Source organism: Nyctereutes procyonoides, unplaced genomic scaffold (genome assembly GCF_905146905.1).
Source record: "Nyctereutes procyonoides isolate TBG_1078 unplaced genomic scaffold, NYPRO_anot_genome, whole genome shotgun sequence".
NCBI lineage: Eukaryota > Metazoa > Chordata > Mammalia > Carnivora > Canidae > Nyctereutes > Nyctereutes procyonoides.
In genome coordinates, this window is record NW_026575043.1 from 63,020,057 (window position 1) to 63,046,577 (window position 26,521).

Sequence of the window (26,521 nt, forward strand, 5' to 3'; positions counted from 1 at the left end):
TTCTGTTTGCCTTCTCTGTTCTGCTCCCAGAAGCTGCCTCAAGGACATAGCCTTAGACAGTGATGGTTGAGACCATCTTGATGGTAATATGTGACTGGATGCAGTGATGGTCTCTATATAAACTTTTAGGATTTGGCAAGTGGTGGTGCAGAGATCTACTCATCTAGCAACTACCCAATACAAGTCTTGAATGTAAGTTCCCTTACTTATTAAACCTGCCACTTCCCAACCTGGAGTGGTTTGCTGCCTTCCTTGGTCTCTCTGACCTCTATGTATAATGGCTGGTTTTGGATTTTACCTGGGAAGCTCCCAAGGTTGCAACCCTGACTCTCTAGGTGTGTCCATTGTGTCTAACCCTGACCCTGGATATCTCCCTAGTTCTCCAGTGAGTCTATTATGACATATAATAACTCTCAATTCCCCCAGGAGGATGTACAGTAATCTGAGTTGTCTCTACATCTCCCTAGTTGTGTCTACTCTAATATGGGATATCTACCTAGTTCCCCAGATCTGTCTTCTCTGATGTGGATGTTTCTCAAATTGCCCTGATCTGGGATGTCTTTCTAATTCCCCAAAAGTGTCTATCTTGACTCAGGATGGGTCCCTAATTCTCCATGTGTGTCTGTACTAACCTGGAATATCTCTTTAAATCCCCAGGTGTGTCAATTATGACCTATGATGTCTCTCATTCCCAGACAAGTCTACACTGTCCAGAATGTCCCCTTATTTTCTAGGTGTGTCTACTCTGACATGGTATATCTTCATAGATCCACAGGCATTTTTATCTTGATTGAGTTGGGTGTTTCTCTATTTCCCAGTGTGTTTACACTGACCTCAATGGCTCCCTAATTCCTCAGGTAAGCCTACCTTGATCTGGGCTATTTTCTCTGGTGTGCTGTCTCTGACCTAGTATATCCACATAGAACCCCAGGTGTTCTACTCTATTTTTTTCTTTCTTTCTCTGCTTATAAAGGTGTATCTAGCCTGATCGGGGATGGCTCTCTAGTATCCCAGGTATGTTTATCCTGGCCTGGGATGTCTACTTTCCCACCAGTGTCTACCCTGACCTGGGATATCTCCCTAGTTCCCAATTAATACTTAATTCGGTTATCTACCCACTTTAGAATATCTCCCTAATTATCCAGGTATGTTTTCTCAAAAGATATCTCCTTAATTCTAATGACGTGTCTACTCAAACCTCATGTGTCTCCCTCCCTATTTTCTAATATGACCTGAAATATCTCCCTAATATCTCAGGTATTTCTAAACTGGGTGTGGGATATATCTAATTCTTAGATGTGTTGACTCTTAAATAGTTTGCCTTTCTAATTCTGCAATAGTGTCTATCCTGACCAGTTGATGTGTCTCTAGATGCCCATTTGTGTCTACACTGACTTGGGATAACTGTCTAATAGTGCAAGTATATCTAAACTGAAATGGGTTATCTTCTTAAGTCATTCCACAGGTATGTCCACTCTGACCTAAGATCTAATTTCCCAAGTGTGTCTGCTCTGGCCTCTGTATGTACTCAGTTTCCCAGATGTGTCTACACTAACTCAGGAAATCTCATTAATTCCCAGTTGTGTCATCTTTTACATGGTATGTCTTCCTAATTCCCCAAGTGTGTCTCCTCTGTCCTGAATTTTCCCCCAAGTGTTTTTGCTCTGGCTAGAATAGCTCCCTAGTTCCCCAGGAGAGTCTGCACTAATCAGTAATGTCTCCCTAATTCCCCAGGAGTTAAACTAAACTTCCCTCAATGTCTTATTAATTCTAGAAGTGTGACTACCCTGATATAGCTCTCTAATTCCCCAGGTGTGTCTACATTGACTTGGGACATCATGTTTATCTCCCAGAAATGTTTACCATGATCTGGAATATCTGCCTAATTCCCTATTGTCTCACTCTGAACTTTGAATATTCTAACTCCTCAGGTATGTCTTCTGTGACTTTGGGTAGCCCCATAAATCCCCAGGTGTTCTACACTGACTTAGGATGTCTCACTAATTCCCCAGGATTATCCTTTTTAACCTGAGAAATCTAATTCCACAGGTGTGCTACTCTACCCAGGGATGTCTGTTTTCTTCAGGTGTATCTTAACTATCAGAGATGTACCCTAATACCCAAGGTATGTCCACACTGACATTGTGGATCTGGGATGTGCCTGATTTCCCTAGGTGTATCTCACCTGAATAGGATGTCAACATAATACCCTAGTTGTGTCTACCCTGAACTTGGATGTCTCCTTATTTCCTCGGTGTGTCCAACTTGTCCTGCAATGTACCTCTAAGTGCTCTGGTTTGATTCTCTTAGGTGGCTGTCTCCCTAGTTCTCCAGAGGTGTCCACCCAGAACTGAGTTGACTACCTTATTCTCCAAGAGTGTCTTCCATGAGTTGGTCTTCTCAACAGTGCCCTAGTTGTGGCACTGGGATACAGTGACCTAGATATATACTCCTTAATGAAGCTAAGCTGACCTGAGATATGGCCCTACCTCCCCAGGTGTGACTATTTTACTCTATTTCTCCAGAAGTGTCTTCTCTGAATTGTGATGTCTCCCTAATTCCTCACATGATATATCTTTTGTTTTGCATAGTATGTCTGTTTCCCTAGGTATGTGGTCTTGATGGCCTCCATACTAACCTAGGCGTGTCTATATTAATTTTCCAAGTGGGTCTCTGCTGGCTTTAGTTGACCTCCAATTCCCTAGTCATGTACACTGATTTTGCAAGTATACCTTTTTCTTCAGGAGTCTGCTATGATCTGGTATACTACCTAATTTCCCAGGGGCATCTCCCTTGACCTGGCATGTCTCCATAATTCCTTCGGTGTATCTACACCAACATGTAATGCCTCCATAATTTTCCAGGGATGTCTTCTCTGACTTTAAAGTATTCCTGTGTGTTTGCCTTCTCTTATCTGGGATGTCTTTCTTATTCACCAGGTGTCTCTACTGTAATATGGAATGTCCCCTAATTCAACAGGTGTATCTACCCTGACCTAGGATATTTCCATAATTGCCTAGGTGTGTCTATACTAACCTTAAATTGTTCCCTAATTCTTTAGGTGTGTTTACCCTGATTTCTCAGGTGTTTCTGCACTGGTCTGGGACATTCTCTAATTCCCCAGGCATGTCCATTCTGACCCAGGATATCTATTGTCTAGGTAGATCTACACTTAATTGGGGTTCCTCCCGAATCCCCCATGTTTGTCTACTGGAACTTCATATGTCTCCCAAGTTCCCTAGGTGAGTCTATGCTGACCTAGAGTGTCCTTAAATTCCCAATTTTTGAGAATACTCACCTAGAATGTCTCCCTAATTCACAAGGTGCTTCTACTTTGACCTAGGATTGCTTTTAGTCACCAGGTGTGTGTGTCCTAAACTTAGATGGGCTCTAGTTGCCCAGGTATTTCCATAGCAACCTTGGATATCTCCCTAATTCCTCAGGTATGTCTAAGCTAACCTGTTTCCTCAATACCCAAGGTGAGTCTGTCCTGGCGTGGGGTGCCACTATAATTTCCAGATACCTCTTCACTGGAATGACTCTCTATTTCCCCAGATATGTCAACTCTGATCTGGGTGTCTCTCTACCTTGGTGTGTCTACGCACATCTGGGATGTCTAACTACCTATTTGTATCTGTTCTAACCTAGAATGTCCCATTAATATTCCAAATAGGTCTACACTGACAAGACTCCCTAATTCCCCAGGTGTTCCTACACTAACCTGATGTTTAATTCTACAGGTTTACACAGAACTGGAACTCATTATTTTCCAAGTGTGTCTTTCCTGACAAGGAATGTCTTTGTCCCCCTGAAATGTCAACCATGATCAGGAATGTCCCCCTAACTCCCCAAGTATAACTGTTCTGAGCTGGATTTTATCCCTAATTCACAAAATGTGTTTACCCTTACCTGGCATGTATCTTTCTTTCTTTCTTTCTTTCTTTCTTTCTTTCTTTCTTTCTTTCTTCTTTCTTTCTTTCTTTCTTTCTTTCTTCTTTCTTTTTTTTTTAATTTTGGAATGAGAGCTGGTGGGGGGTGGGAAGTGGCAGAGGGAGGAGAGGGAGAGAGAGAATCTTAAGCAGGCTCCATACCCAGTGCAGAGCCTAATGCAAGGCTTGATCTCTGCAAAGCCTGATGCAGGGCTTAATCTCATGACCTGAGTCAAAATCAAGAATCACATGCTTAACTGACTGAGCCATCCAGGTACCTTCGGCATGTATCTTTATTTTCTCATATGCCTAGACTCTGATCTACATTGGTCTAAATAACCAGGTGTGTCTACACTAACCTGGGAGTCTTCCTCGGGTGTGTCTACACTGACCAGAGATGTCTCCTAGGTGGGTCTACTTGAATTGGCATGTCTCCCTAGTACCTGCATGGTTGTGGGATGTCTCCTTTATTCACTATGAGTTTCTATCCTGATTTATGATGTCTGACTTCCCATGGGTATCTACTCTGATCTTTGAGGTCTTACTAATTCTTCTGTCTTCTCAACTCTGACTTGGGATGTTTCCCTAATTCTCGTTATGTCTCCTTTCATCTGAGTTGTCTCCCTAACTCGCTAGTTGTGCCTACTTGACTTTGGATGTCTAATTCCACAGGTTGTCACTTCTTACCTGGGATGTTTCCTTAGGTCTCCAGGGATGTCTACGTTAATGTAGGTTGTCGTCTTAGTTCTCCATGTGTCAGCACAGATCTGTGCTGTCTCCCTGCTCAATCTGGGGTGCCTACACTAACGTGCAATGTCTAATTTTGTAGGTGTGTCTACTAGAAAAATAAAATTCTGAGATCTTTACTTGAGATGAATATTTTATTGACCTAGAAATGAGCATTTTAAGAACAGGGATAGATTCAAACTGAAAGTGGCTAAGAAATTCTGCTCTGGGAGACGGGGCAAGATGGCAGAGGAGTAGGGGTCCTCAACTCACCTGTCCCCACCAACTCACCTAGATAACTTTCAAATCATCCTGAACACCTACGAATTCGACCTGAGATTTAAAGAGAGAACAGCCAGAACGCTACAGAGAGAAGGGTTTTTACTTCTAGCAAGGTAGGAAGGTGGAAAAAAAATAAAATAAAAAAGAATCAAGTTGGGGAGGGACACCGCAAGGAGCTGGTCTAAAACTGGCCCGGAGGGAAAAGTGCTTAGCAGGGAAATTGGGCAGAATCGTGGGAGGGGACAGTGAAGCCTCCAGTTTCCTTGGAGTCACTAATAGAGGAAGAAGTGCGCCAGCGGTGGTGGGGGTAGGGGGGTGGGGAGCACAACACAAACTGTGGACCCATCTTGGAAAAGGGCTGGAGTGCGAACCTGGCAGGACATCTGGGAGAAGCCAGTCGGTTAGGCGGTGGCTGCAAACGGAGGTGTCTGTGCCCTGTTGCCTTCAGGAGCCTCGGCTCCCAAGGGGCGCAGGTCTAGCAACACAGGCCCCGGATCCTGGGCACTGAGCGGACACAGCCCATGATCCTACACTCCCTTTGGGACAGGCAGAGGCAGGGAGGGCCCAGGACAGTGAGGACTCTCCTGCCGCCGGGTGCCCCCAAGCTGTGCAGATCAGCGCCCCTGCGCTGCCCCAGGAGCATCCAAGCCAGTGCGGACTGGGATCTGCGGTAGTTACTGTGAGCCGCTGACTCCAGAGCTGGAGACCTGGCCGCCACCTGGTCAGGTTCTTCCTAGTTTCACCTTGAACCTCGGAGAGGCAGGGCAGCCAGAGAACGGAGGCCTAACTGGGTAAACAGCTCCCACTGAGCCCTGCACCTAGCGGGGGATGGGCATCTCCCCCAGGTACACACCTGAGAATCAGCACAGCAGACCCTCCCCCAGAAGACCAGCTGGAAGGACAGGGGAAGAGCAAGTTCTTGACCAAGCAGCACTGGAAAGCTCCAGGGGAAGTCAAGAGATTTAAGTATATAGAACTAGAGGGAACCCCTCCTTTTTTATCTCCCCTTTTCCAGTACAAGTCATTTTTATATCACACTAAAAATTTCCAATATGTTTTTCTCTTTTCCCACCTTAACTACAATATTTTACCACCTCTTCATTTTTAAGTTTCTTCCTTTTTTACTTTCATATTTCTACAATTACAGGTCTTAGATATATTTTCCACTTCTAGATGAAAGAGGAGAGATCACAACTAATACCAAGGAAATACAAACGATTTTTAAAACATATTATGAGTGGCTATACGCGAATAAATTAGGCAATCTAGAAGAAATGGATGCATTTCTGGAAAACCACAAACTACCAAAACTGGAACAGGAAGAAATAGAAAACCTGAACAGGCTAATAACCAGGGAGGAAATTAAAGTAGTCATCAAAAACCTCCCAAGACACAAAAGTCCAGGACCAGACAGCTTCCCAGGAGAATTCTATCAAACATTTAAAGAAGAAATAATATCTATTCTACTAAAGCTGTTCCAAAGAATAGAAAGGAACAGAATACTTCCAAACTCGTTTTATGAAGCCAGCATCACCTTAATTCCAAAAACAGACAAAGACCCTACCAAAAATGAGAATTATAGACCAATATCCCTGATGAACATAGTTGCAAAAATTCTCAACAAGATACTAGCCAATAGGACCCAACAGTACATTAAGAATATTATTCACCATGACTGAGTGGGATTTATCCCCAGGATGCAAGGTTGGTTCAACACTCATAAAACAATTAACGTGATAGATCATATCAACAAGAGAGAAAAGAACCATATGATCCTCTCAATAGATGCAGAGAAAGCATTTGGCAAAATACAACATCCATTCCTGATCAAAACTCTTCAGAGTGTAGGGATAGAGGGAACATTCTTCAGCATCTTAAAAGCCATCTACAAAAAGCCCACAGCAAATATCATTCTCAATGAGGAAAAACTGAGATCTCCCCTAAGACTAGGAACACGACAGGGATGTCCACTCTCACCACTGCTATTCAACATAGTACTGGAAGTCCTAGCCTCAGCAATCAGACAACAAAAAGAAATAAAAGACATTTAAATTGGCAAAGAAGAAGTCAAACTCTCCCTCTTCACAGATGACATGATACTGTACATAGAAAAACCAAAAGACTCCACCCCAAGATTGCTAGAACTCATGCAGCAATTTGGCAGTGTGGCAGGATACAAGATCAATGCCCAGAAATCAGTGGCATTTCTAAACATTAACAATGAGACTGAAGAAAGAGAAATTAAGGAGTCAATCCCATTTACAATTGCACCCAAAAGCATAAAATACCTAGGAATAAACCTAACCAAAGAGGTAAAGGACCTATACCCTAAAAACTATGGAACACTTCTGAAAGAAATGGAGGAAGACACAAAGAGATGGAAAAATATTCTATGCTCATGGATTGGAAGAGTTAATATTATGAAAATGTCAATGCTGCTCAGGGCAATTTACAAATTCAATGCAATCTCTATCAAAATACCATGGACTTTCTTCAGAGAGTTGGAACAAGTAATCTTAAGATTTGTATGGAATCAGAAAAGACTCTGCATAGCCAGGGGAATATTGAAAAAGAAAACCAGAGCCGGGGGCATCACAGTGCCGGATTTAAAGCTGTGATCATCAAGACAGTGTGGTACTGGCACAAAAACAGACACATAGATCAATGGAACAGAACAGAGAACCAGAAATGGGCCCTCAACTCTATGGTCAACTAATATTTGACAAAGGAGGAAAGACTATCCACTGGAAAAAGGACAGTCTCTTCAATAAATGGTGCTGGGAAAGTTGGACATCCACATGCAGAAGAATGAAACTAGACCACTCTCTTGCACCAGACACAAAGATAAACTCAAAATAGATAAAAGATCTAAATGTGAGACAAGAATCCATCACAATCCTAGAGGAGAACACAGGCAATACCCTTTTTGAACTCAGCCACAGCAACTTCTTGCAAGATACACCCATGAAGGCAGGGGAAACAAAAGCAAAAATGAATTATAGGGACTTTATCAAGATAAGAAGCTTCTGCACAGGAAAAGAAACAGCCAACAAAACTAAAAGACAACCTACAGATGGGAGGAGATATTTGCAAATGACATATCAGATAAAGGGCTAGTTTCCAAAATCTATAAAGAACTTATTAAACTCAACAGCAAAGAAACAAACAATCCAATCATGAAATGGGCAAAAGACATGAAGAGAAATCTCACAGAGGAAGACATAGACATGGCCAACACGCACATGAGAAAATGTTCCACATCATTTGCCATCAGGGAAATACAAATCAAAACCACAATGAGATCCCACCACACACCAGTGAGAATGGGGAAAATTAACAAGGCAGGAAACCACAAATGTTGGAGAGGATGCGGAGAAAGGGGAACCCTCCTGCACTGTTGGTGGGAATGTGAACTGGTGCAGCCACTCCGGAAAACTGTGTGGAGGTTCCTTAAAGAGTTAAAAATAGACCCGCCCTACGACCCAGCAATTGCACTGCTGGGGATTTACCCCAAAGATTCAGATGCAATGAAAGACGGAGACACCTGCACCCGATGTTTCTAGCAGCCATGTCCACAATAGCCAAACTGTGGAAGGAGCCTTGGTGTCCATCGAAAGATGATGGATAAAGAAGATGTGGTCTATGTATACAATGGACTATTCCTCAGCCATTAGAAATGACAAATACCCACCACTTGCTTCAACGTGGATGGACCTGGAGGGTATTATGCTGAGTGAAATAAGTCAATTGGAGAAGGACAAACATTATATGGTCTCATTCATTTGGGGAATATAAAAAATAGTGAAAGGGCCTAAAGGGGCAAGGAGAGAAAATGAGTGGGAAATATTAGTGAGGGTGACAGAACATGAGAGACTCCTAACTCGGAACCGAACAAGGGGTGGTGGAAGGGAGGTGGGCAGGGGGGTGGGATGACAGTGACGGGCACTGGGGGGCACTTGATGGGATGAGCATTGGGTGTTATGCTCTATGTTGGCAAATCTAACTCCAATTAAAAAATATACAAAAAAAAACAACAACAACAACAACAACCACACACACACACACAGCGCTAAACCCAGTACATAAGAATCTTCTGATTTCCATCCAAGTTGAAAATCTTCCTGATATAAAGAAGCAAATTGAAGATAATACAATTGGATGAGTGGGTCAGGTTGAAACTCAATTCTTTGAGGAATTAAAATAACTGTCCTTGTTTTATAAATTGAGTCTTTACAGGTGCAGAAATGCAGCTCTAGGAGTAATTTGAAGCCCACCTATCCTTTTTACCAATCCTGAAACTTCATTTGTTCTTCTCAGAAAGCTGTATATTTTGTAAAAGATCTGGATTCAGAAAACAAAAGTCCTTCCTGGAGAAATTTGCATTCTCTGTGTCTTTGAGATGTAAATGTTCTATCCAGAAGGAAGTAACCAAGAGCTATCTTTTTGAAATCCCCAAACTTCAGGTAGATAATTATCAGAATGATACAAAAAAAGAGAAAGGCTATTTAGAAACTAGGAAAAATCTTAAAATCTTCTCCACAATTTGTTGGGGCCAGGCGGGAAGAGAAACTCCTCAAGATGGCGGATACCCCAAATGGCTGAGGTTCCTGTCACCACCTCCACCTGGGACGCCGATGGACCAATGACCTGCTGACAGCTTGACGCAGACCCTTAGACCTCTCCTTTGGACTTACCCAACCGGACCCATTGCCCTTCAAACCCCAGAGGAGGAAGTCACCTTTGACTGGCCAAACTGCAATCCTTCCTTTGCGTAGTGAGGGTCACTCTGACTGGTTGGACTGCAATCCTTCCTTTGCATATGAGCCGACCAATAGGAAACCGTTCTGCCTTACAACGTTATGTAAACCCCCTGCCACCTTGTCTTGGCGCGACTTCCCCGACTCACTCTTCCCCTCCGTGAGTCGTGGAACCTCGCCCGAGGGTGCCTGCAATAAAATCTGTTCTTGGACCCTCGCTTGCCTTGGCGGTCTCATTTCCATTTAGTTACCAAAAAACCTAACACAATTACTAGTGAAAACTTGAATAATCTGAATAGGTATTCCTAATTTGTTCTGTGTGTCAGAAACACAGTTGTATTCAACTATTCTTTTATAAACTAGTAGGGTTTTCATTATTGAAGCTGTCTCATGGCTAAAATTCTAAAACAAAATTTAAAGATGTATTTTTACATATATCTGTATGTTTATGTATTCCTGTATACATGCATGTAATTGATGTATGATATTTTTCTATTCCTAGATGGTATTGCCAATATTAATTTGTAAAGAGCTTCAATTGGCTTAGAAAAAAATAAGCACTTATAATAACAAGTATACTCTCAGAAAGATAAGAACTAATCCAAATGTTTTTCAAGTTCACATGACCTAGGATGACCTAAACCTTGGGTGCACATTTCACAACCGACATCTGGTCCTGTACTAACTTTGAAGACCTCAAAACCAAACTGACCAGGGAAAGAAGCTGCCAACATCACAAGATAGATTACTTTCTCCAGAGATGTTGAATCAAGACTGTTTCTTTCTGGATATTCACAGGTAAAAGAATGAAAATTGACCACTATCTTACAGTACTCATAAAAATTAACTTTAAATGGATTATAGACTTAAATGTAAGACCTGAAGTCATGAAAGTCCTAGAAGAATACATAGGAAAAAAGCTCCTTGGGGCATCTGGCTAGCTCAGTGGTAGAGCATCTGCCTTCAGCTCGGGGTGTGATCCCCCGCTCTGCGGTCCCGGAATCGAGTCCCACTTCGGGCTCCCTACATGGAGCCTGCTTCTCCCTCTGCCTCTGTCTTTGCCTCTCTCTGTGTCTCTCATGTTGCACCAGCAACAAAATCAAAAAACTATTGGGACTACATCAACCTAAAAAGCTTCTGCAAGGCAAAAGAAACCATCAACAAAGTGAAAAGAAGCCTACAGAATGGGAAAAAATATTTGCAAACTATATATCAGATAGGGGATTAAAATCCAAAATATATGGAGAACTAATATAACTCAGCAACAAAAAACAAAGAATCCAATTTTTTAAATGGGCAAAAGAACTGAAAGACATTTTCCAAAGAAGATATACAAATGGGCAATAGTTACATGAAAAGTTGTTCAACATCACCAAATTAAAACCACAAGGAGATATCACTTCACACCTGTTAGAATGGCCATCATCAAAAAGCCAAGAGATAACAAATGGTGGCATGGATGTGGAGAAGAGGGAAGGGAAACTTGTCCACTGTTGGTGGGATTATAAATTGGTATAGCCACTATGGGATACAGCTACTCAAAAAATTAAACATTAAAAAAAATTAAAAATAGAACTACCATATGACCCAACAGTCCCACTTCTGAGAATATATCCAAAGGAAATGAAAATACTCAAAAAGCTCTCTGCACCTCCATGTTTATAGCAGCATTATTTACAAGAGTCAAGACACGGAGCCAGCCGATGTGTCCATGGAAGGATGTGTAGATAAATAAGTCATGGTTTACATATACAATGGGATTATTACTCAGCCATAAAAAAAAAAACACGTTGGCAATGGATGGACTTTGAAGGCATTGTGTTAAGTAAGTCAGACCAAGAAAGACAAAACTGAATGATCTCACCTATATGTGGAATTAATAAAAAAAACACACCAAACTCATAGAAAAAGAGATCAGATTCGTGGTTACCAGAAGGTGGGGAGAGGAAGCATTGGATGAAGGTGGTTGAAGATTAAACTTGCAGTTATAAGATAAATTAGGACTAGGGATGTCCGTACAACACAATGATACTGGTAACACTGCTGTGTGATAAATAGGATAGTTGTTATAAGAGTAGGTCCCAGGAGTTCAGTTCTCTTTCATAAAAAGAATTTTTCATTTTATGATATCTATATGAGATGGTACATGTTAACCAAACCTAGTGTGGTGATCATTTATTTTGCAACATATAAACCAAACCATGCTGTGCACCTTAAACCCATGCAAGATATACATCAATTATTTCTCATTAAAGCTGGAAAAATAAAGCTTCTTTCCATTCCTCATCTCTTTTTCCTAATTCTTACCTTAATTTTTACACTATGCAAAGGTCTTTATGATTCTTTTGTCCATCTTTGCCTTGCTCTGTTCCAGAAAGATGCCATTGTTCACATCTCTCAGGGCATCACAGACTTATCCCTGCTTTCCAGAGAAACAGCCTCTGCTTGCTCTCTGTTATTAGGGCCTCCCTTGTCTGCCCATTTCCTTGTCTTTGGTTAACAAACCTGGGAAACCTTACATCCAGGTTCTAGACAAAGAAAGAAAGACAAGGCAAGAGTAACCAAGACAAAGCCTCCCGTGAGGTCTCCAGGCCCTTACTCCCCAGCCCTGACCTCCAGGGCTGTCATCCTTCCAGTTCAAAGCCACTGTGACAGCTTCCACCATGGGAATACCTCTTTTGGCAGCATGGTCCAAGCTCCTCCTGGGTACATATTTATCTGCAGAGGGCTAGTGTCCTTATGCATGGGTAGCTCGGTGTCTAGATGGAAGTGGGTAAAAGCTATGGTCTGGGCTACCTGGTCACACCTCAGGCCACAACCAAACTGAGGCTTTACACTGTGCAGCACTTCTCAATACACATTATAGACTTAAACAGGGATGACCAGGAGGTATATGTGACTCAGGCCTTGCCTCCTTTGGCAGATCCTTATTACCGTGGTTGGGAGTCAGTGCCAACAGAGCCATGATTAGGAATCTATTGCTTATACTAGGGGAAATAGCAGTGTTCACTACCAAAGCCATAGCTGCCCAGCAGACACCTTTGCATTCACTTGCCAAAGCTGTCTTAGACAACAGGACAGCCCTTGACTATCTCCTTGCTGGGCATGAGGGTATTTATGCTGTAGCCAATACCTCTTGTTGTACTTGGATAAAGACTTCAGGAAGAGGTCAACTCACCATTGCTTGAGATAGTTAAACAAGACAGTTGGCTAAAGCAGGTTAAACCTAACCCTGGGTCATTCTATGGCTGATTTCAGCTAGTTTGGGACCTGGGAACCTTGACTTCAGTGTACACTCTGAACTTTGGCTGCTATTCTTTCTATAATCATCACCAGTCTCCCTGGTGCACTGCATCCTCTCAAAAGTCTTGAATACATGTTCACAACCAACCACTGGCCAGCTGACAGATTCTCTCTCAGAAACTGGAACACCAAAAGAAAGAGAAAATGGCCATCTACAAGGATATGAGCCTAACCTCATGACCTGCAAATACTGTAGACACCAACACTCAGATGATTAGACATTCTAGGTCAGTATAAAAACACCAACAGAGACCATAAACGCAGTGACTGAGAGTAGTGCTTTAGCCTTAGATTTGGTCACACCTCTCAGTAAGTTGAGTCTGATCAAAAGGGAGAATTGCTTAAAGTAACTAGATTAGGCCCAAAATAATCTCTAATGTTAAGCCCCACATAGCAAACCAAAATTTCATGGTCTATGCTCTGCTCTCCCAGAAAAGGTAGGTCTAGGTCAACCAATCACACAAGTTACCTGACCTACTCCAAGACTTTCCTGTGCCCCATATAAGAAGAGTAACCAAGCCTAACCAGTCAGGAAATGCCCAGTGTAACTTCATGTTCCTTCCCTCTTGGTTTATAAAATTTTGTCTTGTTCAGGTCTTCAGTGCTCCTTTCTATCTGCTAAATTAGATATTGCCTGATATGTGAATCACTAAATAAAGTAAGTGAAGTATATTCCAGGTATGATTATACACATCTGGAAAATTAGAAATTGCATATCAGAGTTGACATATCAAGGGTGACAACTCAGATCACAATAGACACACTTTGGATATTAGAAGTCCCTGATCAGTATAGACAAACATGGGAAATTAGGTAGACATCTAACACCGAAGTAGAAAACCTAGGTTAAATTTATTTTAAGTCAGTTAAACATCTGGGGATCTAGAGAGATACCCCATTTTTGGGGTAGAAACAACTGGGGAATTTGGAGTCATTCCAGGTCAGAAGAGACACACCTTTTGAATTAAGATGATAGCCTAGTTTGGAGTGGAGACACCTGGGGAAATGGAAGACATCCAACATCCCTGTAGACACTACTAGGAATATCAAGACATCCCAGGTCATTGTAGGCAAACCTGTGGAATTAATGAGACATCCTAGGTCAGAAGATGTCACCTGGGAATTATGGAGAAAATCTAGACACACCTGAGTAATTAGTGAGACACTCTAGCCGAGTAGACACTCAGATGATTAGACATTCTAGGTCAGTATAAAAACACACGGGATATCAGAGAGACACCTCAGATCATGGAATACACACTTGGGGAACATAGAAATCATCCCAAGTCAGTGTAAACTCAAATGGGTATATAGGGATACATCCCAAGTCCACTTAGGTTACTTGAGATATTAGGGAGACATTCCTGTTCAAGTAGACAAAACCTGGACTATTAAGAAATCATCTCAAGCCAGTTCAACAGTTGGTAATTAGTTAGATCTCAGGTCATACTAGACACACATGGAAATTGGGAAAAATGCAGTGTCATGGTAGATACATCTGGGGAACTAGGGAGACAGATCAGGTCAGGGTAGACACACTTTGGCAATTAGGGAGACATCCCACATTAGAATACGCATTGAGAATTGGACATCCTTGGTCTGTGTAAACCCTCCTGGGGAACTAGGCAGATATCCAAAATCAGAGTATACACATCTTAGTAATAAGGGAAACATCCTAGGTCATTATAGATACACCTGGAAATAAAAGAAACATCACAGTTCAGTGTATACACAATTCAGGGGAGTTGGAAGACAACTTAGGATCAGCTAGTCTCACTTGGGTTATGAGAGAAAATCTCTAGGTTGGTAGACACATGGGTGACACAGGGAGACTTCACAGAGGAGAAAATCCTATGGAAATAGAGTAATATCCATATCAGGGTGAATTCACAATATATACACCAGGAGAACTAGGGAATTGTCCCACATAGGTATAGACAACTGGGGAAATTAGAAATTCCATGTCAGTGTAGATAAATCTGGGGAAATAGGGATATAATTCAAGTCAGAGTAAACGCTCTTGGGCAAATAGGGAGATATACCAGGTCATTGTAGATTCACCTGGGGAATACAAGAGATATCCCAGGTCAGGGTAGACACAACTGGCAAATTAGGCATACATCTCATGTCACTTTACACTCATCTTGGGAATTAGTTCTAGGTCAGTGTAGATAGACTTGGTACATAGAGAGGCATCCCAGAGTATATTCTCTTACTTTGATAATTAGGAAGACTTCCCGAGCGCGTGTACAGACATCTGGGGATTAGAGAAATATCCCAAGTCAGCATAGACATCTAGGACATTACGGAGATATGCCAGATCAGCGTAGACCACATGGGGAATAGGGAGATATGGTATGCCACTGTAGCACATGGGGTGGGATGGATGGGGAGACAACCATGTTCAGTGTAGATATATCTGGGGAATGAAGGAGACATTCCAAAAATGAGTAGACATTCATAGATATTTAATGAGACATCCCAAGATTGACTACACACTCCTGGAGAATTAGAGAGACATCCCAGGTTAGTGTAGACAAACATGAGAATTAGGGAAACATGCCAGTTCAGTGTCAACACTTTGGGGAATTATGGAGACATTTAACATCATAGTGTACACACTTGGGGCATTAGGGAGACATATTTCGGGTTAATAAGACACAAGGGACCTGGCAGGATCTCACCTACTGTACTTTGGGTAATAGGCAGGCAGACCACAGTACGCGCTTTGTAACTGGCAGGCCCCTGTGAACTGGCTCCAGTCCCTCTTGCCTGTGGCCTGGGTGCACTTGGAGAATGCTGACTTGGGCAGACACCCATGGGCAAGAAGCCTTTGTAGAAACCCAGGTTTCCAGAGGAGTTGAGCACTCTGTTGGGAAAAAATTATATATGAGATATATATGACATATGAGATATATATATAGAGAGAGAGAGCTTGGACACACTGGAGTGGGTAAAAGAAACCCTGCCAGGCCCCAACCCTCCCTTCAAAATGGCACAGCTCAGATATGTAGGAGACAGCATCTCTCCTGCTGGAGAAACGGACAGTGGTGAGTACATGACTTCCCCAGCTACACAGGATGCTGCTAAAGAAACCCATTTCTCTCTTGTGGGGCCAAGTATTAAAGGGGCTTCATGACTGGGGTAAGGAGATCATCAGGAAAGAAATAAGAATATCAGAGAGCATTAAAGAGATGCCGTTTCTATGACTGCATTCTGGACTCCAGCAGGAAGCCTGATCACAGCCACTGGGAAAACTTCTGAGGATCCCTCCACTGGACCATGGGCATTCCCAAAGCCTATGTGTCAAACCCACCTCTCCCTCCCCACCCTGTGGCCAGCTGCTTAAGCACACTCCTGGGGCAGCAGGAGAGTAAGCTTGGGTTGACAGGGAGTACCCGCAGAAAACAGGCCAGGGTGTGGGAAAATCCACAGTCCTGAGCTGTAGCAACACCTTCAGGAAAGCAAGAGAGGTTTCCAACAATTGGTTTGGGGTGTTGTAAGATCAAACAAGACCTACAAGCTTAAGAATTCTGCCACAAGAGGGAGCAGGAAGCTTGGAACAGGTATATCCAAACCAGGTTGGAGAAAGCCACAGAATAAATATATAGCAGGGCCAACAAAAAGTACTCTCACCTGAAGGCAGCTGGTAAAGATTAGAGGGGTGACTGCTACATCAAATGTAAAAGCAGCAACACAAAACTCAAAGGAAGATAAAGAAACAAGGAAATGTGACATCAACAAAAGATCCCAATTATCTTTCAGTAGCTGATCCCAAAGACACAGAGATCTGTAATTTACATGATGAGGAATTCAAAATAGCTCTTTTGAGGAGGCTAATGAGCTACAAGTAAACATAGACAATTCAATGAAATCAAGAACAGAGAAATTTAACAAAGAGGTAGAATCAGGAGAAAGAACTAAACAAATTCTGGAGCTGAAGAAGTCAGTGAATGAAGTGAGGGGTGCAATAGAGGGTATCCACACCAGAACAGATCAGAAAGCAGAAAGCCATCAGTGAGTCATAGGACAGGAGCTTTAAAACAGCCTAGTCAGAGAACAAAGAGAATGAAAAAAGCTAAGACAGCTTATATGATCTGTGGGACACCATCAAAAGAGCCACCAGTCATTGGAGTCCCAGAAGGGCAAGAGAGGAAGAAGGGGGCAGGGAGTTCATTTGGAGATATGATAGCTGGGAATCTCCCAGACCTGCAGAGAGATCTGGACATCCAGATTCATGAAGTGAATAGATCATCTCAATATTTCAAGCAATCTCCCCCAAAACATTATAATGAAACTGTCAAAGGCAAAGACAGAATCCTGAAAGCACAAGAGAAAAAAGAGATAGTTATCTACAAAGGAACCCACACTGGTGATCAGTGGATTTCTCAGCAGAAACCTTACAGGCCAGCAGAGAGTGGGATGACACATTCAAAGTGTCGAAAGAAAAAAAAAGCCAGCCAAGAATACACTATCCAGTGAAGTCCTTTAAAAATGAAGACAAAATAAAAATTTCTCAAACAAATGCTTTGCAGAGTTCATCACACTAAATCTGCCTTATAAGAAATGCTGAAAAGTGTTCTCCTCGCTGAAGTCAGAGGATGCTAATCAATGACATGAAAACATATGAACATATCTCATGCACTGGAAATGGTAAACATGTAGTCGGATGAAAAAAACTCTAATTCTGTAATAGGATAGTGTGTTAACCTGTTAACTGTAGTATAAAGACTAAAGGATAAAAGTATAAAAAATAACCATACCTACTCTAATTTTTTAATGAATACACAATATAAAAAGAGGTAAACTGTGGCATTAAAACCATAAAAAGAGGGAGCAAAGGGGGCAGAGATAAGTTACTACCAGTGTAAAATGGACTGCTATGTCTAAGGGATGTTTTATGTAATCCTCATAATAATCACAAAGCAAAAACCTAGAGTGGATTCACAAAAGATAAAGCAAAAGGAATTGGAGCAATACTGCCAAAGAATATCACCAATCCACAGAGGTGGGGAAGAGAGAAAGAAAAATAACAAGGAACCACAAACAGCCAGAAAGCAATTGGTAAGATGGCACCAGTAAGTCCTTGCCTATCAGTGATTACTTTAAATGTAAATGGGTTGAATTCTTCAATAAATGTGCACAGTGTGGCTGAATTATAAATAAACAAGACCCAACTTCATGCTACCCACAAGAGACTCGCTTCAATTTTAATTATACACATAAGCTCAAAGGGAAGGGAAGGAGGAAGATGTTGTTTAAGCAGAGACCAAAAGAGAACAGAGTAGCTCTACTTATGTCAGACAAAATAAACTTTAAACCAAAAACAGTAAGACACAACAAAAATCGTTATATAATGATAAAGGGGTCAACTCATCATGAAGATGTAACAATCATAAATGGATATGCACTTGTATTGGAGTACCTAAATGTATTAAGCAAAGTAGATACTAACAGATGTGAAGGGGGGGGAGATAATATAATAATAATAGAAGATTCTAACAACCATGTTCAGCTATGGATAGATCATCCAGACAGAAAATCAACAAGAAGACATTGGAGTTGAACCATACATTAGACCAAATGGACCTGACAGACATTTATTGAGCATTTTAACTACAGCAGCAGAATGCACATTCTTCTCGAATGTACACAAACATTCTCCAGGATGGATCATATGACAGGCCGCAAAACAAGTCTTAGCAAATTTAAGAAGACTGAATTCATACCAACTATATTTTCCAACCGCAGGGTTGGGTTATGAAACTGGAAATCAGTAATAGAAGGAAAAGGGAAATATTTACAAACACGTGGAAACCAAACAAAAAAATCTTGAAATAATTGAAAATGGAACACAATACATTAAATCCTATGGGATGCTGTAAAAGCTGTTCTGAGTTGCGGGGGCGGGGGGGTGCCTGGGTGGCTCAGTAGCTTAAGCATCTACCTTCAGCTCAGGTCATGATCTCAAGGTCTTAGGATTGAGCGCCTTGTCAGGCTCCCTGCTCAACGGGGAGTCTGCTTCTCCCTCTGCCCCTCCTCCTCTTCCTCCCTCTGCCCCCTTTCCTTACTTGTTCTCTCTCTCTCTCTCAAATAAATAAAATATTTTTTTAAAAAAGCTGTTCTGAGAGGGAAGGTTTAGTGATAAGTGCATATATTTTTTTAAAAAAGATCTCAAATGAACAACCTAATTTTACACCTCAAGGAATGAGGCAAAAAAGAAAAAACAAAGCCAAATTTATCAGAAGGAAGGAAATAGCAAAGATCAGAATGGAGATAAAATAGAGACTAGAAAAAATAAAAATGATCAATGAAAGAACAAGCTGGGTTTTTTTAAAAGATAAACAGAATTGATAAAACTTGATCTAGACTAAGAAAAAAAGGGGGGGAATACTTAGAATCGGAAATAAGAGACATGAGAACTGATAGCGCAGAAATACAAAGGATCCTAACAAATTACTACAAGCAATTATACACCAACAAATTGGATAATCCAGAAGAAATGGATAAATTTCTAGAAATGTTCAACATACCAAGACAGAATCAGGAAGGAATAGAAAATATGAACAGACCAATAATGAGTGAGGAGATTGAATGAATAGTCAAAAGCATCCCAACAAACGAAAGCCCAGGACCAGGTGGCCCACTGGTGAATTCTACCAATCATTTAAAGAATTAATGCCAATACTTCTCAAACTCTCCCAAAAAAAACTGAAGAGGAGAGAATATTCCAAGTTCTTTTTATGAGGCCAGTATTACTCTGATCCCAAAGCCCACTAAGGACAGACACTATAAGAAAACTACTGGCCAATATCCTTGATGAATATAAACACAAAGATTCTCAACAAAGTATTAACAAACTGAATTCAATATTACATTAAAATGATCACACACCATGATCAAGTGGGATTTATCCCTGGGATGCTAAGAAGATCTCACATATGCAAATCATACACATGATACACCACATTGATAGAAGGAAAGATAAAGATCAGACCATTTCACTAGACTCAGAAAAAACATTTGAAAAAATACAACATCCTTTCACGATAAAAGCTCTCAATACATTGGGTATAGAAGGAACGTGCATCCTCACAAGGAAGCCCACATATGACAAGCGCACTGCTCACATGCTCAACTATGAACGGTTGAGAGCCTTTCCTCTAAGGTGGAACAAGACAAGGACGTCCACTCCAGCCACTCCTACTCAACACAGCACTGGAAGTCCCAGCCAGAGCAATCAGGCATGACAAAGAAACAAAAGATATCCAAAGCAGAAAGGATGAAGTAAAATTATTGTTATTTGCGGATGATAGGACCTTATATATAGAAAATCCTAAAGATTCCAGTGAGAATCTGTTACAATTAATCAATGATGCAGTTATGTTGCAGGATACAAAATCAGCACAGAGAAACCAGTTGCCCTTTTATACACAAACAATGAAACTTTAGAGGGAAAAAAATAAACATTCACAATAGCACCAAAAACAATAAGGTATTTGGAAATAAATCTAACCAAAAAAGTGAAAAATCTGTATACTAAAAATTACAAGACCTTGATGAGAGAAACTGAAGAAGACACAAATGGAAAGCTATCCCATGCCCATGGAATAGAAGAATAAATAGGTTTAAAATGTTCATACTACCCAAAGGCATCTATAGATTCAACATAATCTCTATCAAAATTCCAATGACATTGTTCACAGAAATAGAAGAAAAAATCCTAAAGTTTTCATGGAACCACAAAAGACCCTGGATGGTTAAAGAAATACTGAAAAGGAAGAAAGCTGGAGGCATCACACTTCCTGACTTGAAACTATATTAAAATTACAGTCAAAACAGTGTGGTACTAGCTTAAAAACAGATACAGAGCAGAATCAAAAGCCCAGAAGTGAACCCATCCATATAAGACTACAACAAACTTTTAAAGAAGCAGGCTACACCAAACTATAAAGCCTCTCCACAGCAAAGAAAACCATCCACAAAATGAAAAGGCAATGTACAGAACGGGAGAACATGTGTGCAAACCATCTATCCTGTAAGGGGTTAATAGCCAAAATACATCAGGAAGAGAGAGAGAGAGAGAGAGAGAGAGAGACCACCAAAAAAATCCCAAACAAAACCCAAATAAATCCATTTTTAAAAACGGTCAGAGGACCAGAATAACATTTTCCAAAGAGAACATACAAATGGCCAACACATACATGAAAAGACACTCTACTAATTATCAAGAAGATGCAAATCAAAACCGCAGTGAGACATCCCCTGACACCTGTCAGAATGGCTATCGTCCAAAAGACACGAAATAACAGGTGTTGGCGAGGATGTGGAGAAAAAGAAACCCTCGTGCACTGCTGCTGGGAATGCAAAGTGGTGCAGCCACTGTGGGAAAACTTATGGAGAGTCCTCAAAAAGATAAAAATGGAGACATCAATACAATCTGGCAATCCTTCTGGGTATATGTTTAATGGAAATGAAATCAGGATCTTGGTGTTCAGTTTACCATTCACATTAGGCAAGACGTGGGAACAACATAAATGTCCGTCTACAGAAGAAGGGACAAAGAGGTTGTGTATTCACAGACATACACACGCACACACACGCACACATTTTTCAGCCAGAAGAAAGAAGAAAATGTGTCCATTGGAGACAACATGGATGCAACTTGAGTGCATGATGCTCAGTGAAGTAAGTTAGAGAAAAACACTGTGTGATCTCAGTTACAAGAAATCTAAAAAGCCCAAACCCAGAAACAGAGGGTAGGATGCTGGTGGCCCAGGGCTGGGGGTAAACGGGAGCTGTTGGTCCAAGGGCACAAGCTTCTTGTCACAAGACCAATAAATTCTGGGGCTCTACCATACGGCATGGTGACCACAGTTCACAATGCTGTGCTGTGTACTTGAAAGCTGCTGAGAGAGATCTTAATTGTACGAAAAAGAAGAAACCAGTGATTATGTGACATGATGCAGGCGTTAACTAACCTAATTCTAATCATTTTGCAATATGGGCTTCTGTCAAATTACCACTTTGTACATCTTAAATTTACACAGTGTTCTATGTCAGTTATAACTCAAACCTAGGTGGAAAACCAGGACATCTGTGTATTTCCTTTAAGAAATTAATATTCATTCAAAATAAAATAATATTGACTTATGGTTGCATTTGAAGAGAAACTAAGGGGATAAATAATCCATAAGTCTTTAAATGCATTGTCCTTAGGCAGAAACGGCTGGTTTGATTTTCATGCTTCCTACTGAACTATTTAAATTAACTTTCTTGGGTTGTTAGGAAATGTTCTTAATTATAACAATCCTAGCAATCTTTTTTACTAACATTAAATTTTTATGCAAAATATAAGAACTTAATGTTCTGCTGAAAGTTTAGTAAACTCTAGGCAAATGATATTTTTAAGTAACTTTTGAATGATACAGCAAAGCTGTACGTGAAATCACCAAATCTGACAGAGGGCAGAATAACAAATGCTTCTTCCCCAGCTGAGGGGTCCCTGGGACCTGCAGGTGTCTGGGCCCAGAGAGGGTGGGCAGATGGTGGTCTGAGGGCTGTGCACTTGGAACACCTTGGGACATTTACTGAAGTAGCAGACAGGGTGTTTGGGGCTTAAACCCCGGTTCCTAGTGGGGTCTGAGGAGCCGCCTGAGGTCTTCTCTGCAAACCCCAAGTCTAGCGCCCCAGCCCCTCAACTGGGTGGGGGCTCTCACAGGTAGCACTGGGCAGGAGGCAGGTGGGACACAGCTTCCACCCCCCAGGAGAGTCAGTTCCTGGGGCATGAAGCGCAGGTGACCCTCGAGGGCTCCCAGGCAGGCCCCCAAGGGTGTTCTGGGGCCCCCACCTGAGAACCCTCCCCAGACCCCCTCTCCCCACCCCTGTGGGGCATCTTCCTAGCTGGAGCGCTCCTGGCCTGGTCAACAGAGCTCACAGATCATCCCAGCCTCTATGCTGCCCTGGGGTCACCGTGAGCAGCCGGGAGTGGGTGCTGGGATCACTTCCTGGAGGCATCTGGGGCTCCCTCCTTGCCTCGGCCTCCAGGTGGATGGGCTACCCCTGGGGAACAGGATTGACTCCCCGCAGGGCATGCAGGCTGGTCTGGGGGCCCCTCCTGAGACCTAGCCTGGGTCCTGCCATCTCTGCGTCTGTCCACCTGCCAGCACAGGGAGCAGCGTCAGCTTCCTGAGCACCTGCCCTGTGCACCTGAGCACTTTCTCCGCCCAGATACCCGCCCCCAGGTCCCTGTCCTGCCTCGGGGGTGAGGTCGAGGGGGGGCTTCCCCAGGGACAGGGTTCCCTAGGCCTCCTCCCTCCCCTTCCCCACGTGTGATACAGGGACTGGGGGGCCGGGTTGAATTGAGCTCTGGAATCAGAAACCAGCTGGATGCCGTCCCTGCCCAGGGGTGGGGTGTGCAGGATCCAGGACAGAGACAGAGACCCCTGCCCTCCCAGAGCCCTGCCTGCATGGAGCAGGGGCCTAGGCCTGGGGCTCTCAGACCCCGGAGCAGCTGCAGAGGCAGGGGGTCCTCCGGCCCCACCCCAGACCCCGAGGCCACCTTGGCAGGGAGGGCCCAAAGCTTTCCAGGTGCCACTGCACACATTTCTCATCAGGGAAGCCTCATGGGGACCTGGTCGGGGCCAGCCTCTCCCTGAGGACCAGGCCCCTGACTGCACGTCAATCAGCCATGTCTCCTCGGATCCTCCTGGCGACGGGGAGCTCACCACCCCTGGGGTAGCCTCCCACGGGACTGTGGGAAACACCTCCCTGCTGGCCCAGCTCTGCAGACAGCACTGCTCCCTCTGCACCCCCTCTGCCTGCTTTCCTGAGTCTGGTCATCTCCACCTGAGCCCCCACCCCAGCCGGCCCTGCTCCCAGAGACCCCCAGCCTTTGGCAGGCAGGTGCCCCAGGACTCCTGCTCAGCTCTACCTGTCCCCACAGAGCCCCTCCCCTCGCCCCTGCAGCCTCAGGGCAGAGCAAACTGCCCACCCCAGGCCCCAGGCAGGGCTCCAGGGGACAGATCAGAGGGAGGGGTGGGGCTGAGAGGGATCCCGCCAGGTGCCAGGCTGGCTCTCTGCCTGCTCCTGAGCTCTAACCTGCCGCCACCTCCCTGGTGGTTCATGACGCAAGGGAAGGACTGACCCTCAGCCTGGGGTCTGGGCTCTGCCGCCCCCGACGTGCAGCCCCCGGGGTGGGTCTAGGGAGCACGTCACCCTGTGACTCCAATCTCAGGCTGGGCCCTGAGAAAGGAGACCTGCTCTACCCTCCTGAAACCTCGGAGCCCCTCCCTACCAAGGAGCTCGATGAGCCCTCCTGACGTTCACCCTCCTCCGTCTGCTGCTCACACCTGCAGTTCAGGTCACAGAGCAGAGCACACACACCTGCCGGGCGTCCTCGGGCTGAGCCGCGGGTGTCACGGGGCCCCGACTCACGCTCGGGGGCAGTTATTGCCAAGCCAGTCACCTGGGGTCTCAGGCAGTTGTGCATGAAGCCCAGGGACACACTTCCTGCCCCTTGGCCAGCCCTGAGTGCCCCAGGAGCAGAGGGCAGGGGCTTGGGGACCAGGTGTCCTCTGGGTGTTGAGCCACGGCTGGTACAAACCCCAGTCTCTGCCGTCCCACTCAGCCCCGTTCCTGCAGGCAGAGACATAGTCTGAGTGTGACAGCAGGGGACACATCAACCTCCCTCCCAGGAGATCTCGGGCCCCAGGCCTGCTCCCCATCAAGTCCGTGGGCTCAGACTCCCGAGGGCAGCTCTCCTGGGGCTTCACCTGGGGACGTGGAGTATGGGGGGAGCCTCTGCTTCTGGGAGCCTCCCCTGGGGGACCTCACCTGGGGGAAACTCATCCTGGGGTTCTCAGCGGCCTGGATTGTGGGAAGGGGCCTGAACCCTCCTGGCTGCTCCTGAGGTGCAGGGAGGAGAATCTGGAACTCCGCAGGCCTCACACAGTGACCACTGACCCCAACTCACTCCCCATCTGTTGGGCTTAGTGTCGGGGTTCAGGGGTCCGGGCACCACAGTTCCTGATGGGGCCAAAGACCCATCCTCAGGGCCCGGAAGGAGCACTCCTCCCTCCAGGCCTTGCTGCCTGGGGTCAGTGCCTCGGGCCCAGGTGGCCTTGCGCTCACGGGACAGTGGACAGGGGACAGTGCAGCTGAGGGTGGGAGGGTTGGCACCTGGCCCAGGGCTCAGGTGGGAGGCGGGGCTGTTCCTTGCTCATGTGGGGCAGGAAATACTCCCCCTCTCCCCCTCTGAGTCCCGGCTGAGGCCCTCCTGAAAGGCAGATGAAGCAGAGAGCAACCAGGAAAGCTCAAGAACACTCATGCGGACAGTGCAGCTGAGGGTGGGAGGGTTGGCACCTGGCCCAGGGCTCAGGTGGGAGTTTGGCACCTGCTGACGAAGGACAGTTTGTCTGCAACGGATTCACAGGCGGGGAAGGAGTCCTGAACTGAGCCTCCAGACTGGAGCCTATGCTCCTGGCTGAGAACCGCGGGCCTGTGGGCAGGGAGGGGCCCAGAGCACCTGCTCCAGGTGGTTCATAGCAATCCCTGATGGAGTTGGGGCCAGTGCAGGCCCAAGGGGCTCAGGAAACCAGTGCAAACACAGCGGGGGGCTGGGGACCACTGGGTCAGTACAGACAGAGCAAGGAGAGGAGGAGACTACTGGGTGAGTATAGACAGAGCAGATCACTGTAGACAGAGTAGAGGATGGGGAGAGACCACTAAGTCAGTGTAGACATGGGGGGGAAGAAGGATACCATCTGGTCAGTGTAGACACAGGAAGGGGGGGCAGTATAAGTAAAATAGAGTTGGAAGGGAGATAACTAAGGTTGATGTAGACACTGAAGAGGAACCATGACATCCAAGGCCAGTGTAGACCCGATAGGAGTACTAAGGAGATGGCCCAGTGTAAGAAAGATCTCCAGTTCAGTATGGACACAGCAGGGGACTTGAGAGACACCCAGACCAGTGTAGACACACCTTGGGGTGTAGGGCCAAATCCCAGATCATCAACCCACCATGAAACTATGGAGACCTTCTTGGTCACTCACTCTAGATAAACTGGGGGAGCCAGGGATGTGGTCCTATTCCCTTTACCTGACCTGGGTAAACACAGCACCATCCTAGGTCCACATACATAAATCAGGGGGTCTCAGATAATAATCCAGGCTCATGTAGACACAGTGAGGAAGCTACACAGCCTCAGTGTGAACACACTGGAGTAACTGGAGGGCTATCCCAGATCAGTGTAGATACAGCAGAGGAATCAGAGAGGCATTCCTGATCAGTGTAGACACTGCAGGGCGTTAAGAGACATCTTGTTAGTGTAGACACAGGAGGGGGAGCAGGAAGACATCTCAGGTGGCCTGCGCTGTTCCATATGTGACCCGGAGGTATTCCCACACTGGGAGAGCCCTTTGTTAAGTCACAGATGAATTAAAGTGCCCACGGGCATCCTGGAGATATGGAGGAATCAAAGATGAAACCACCCGAGTCAGGTGGAGAAATTAATTTCGACGT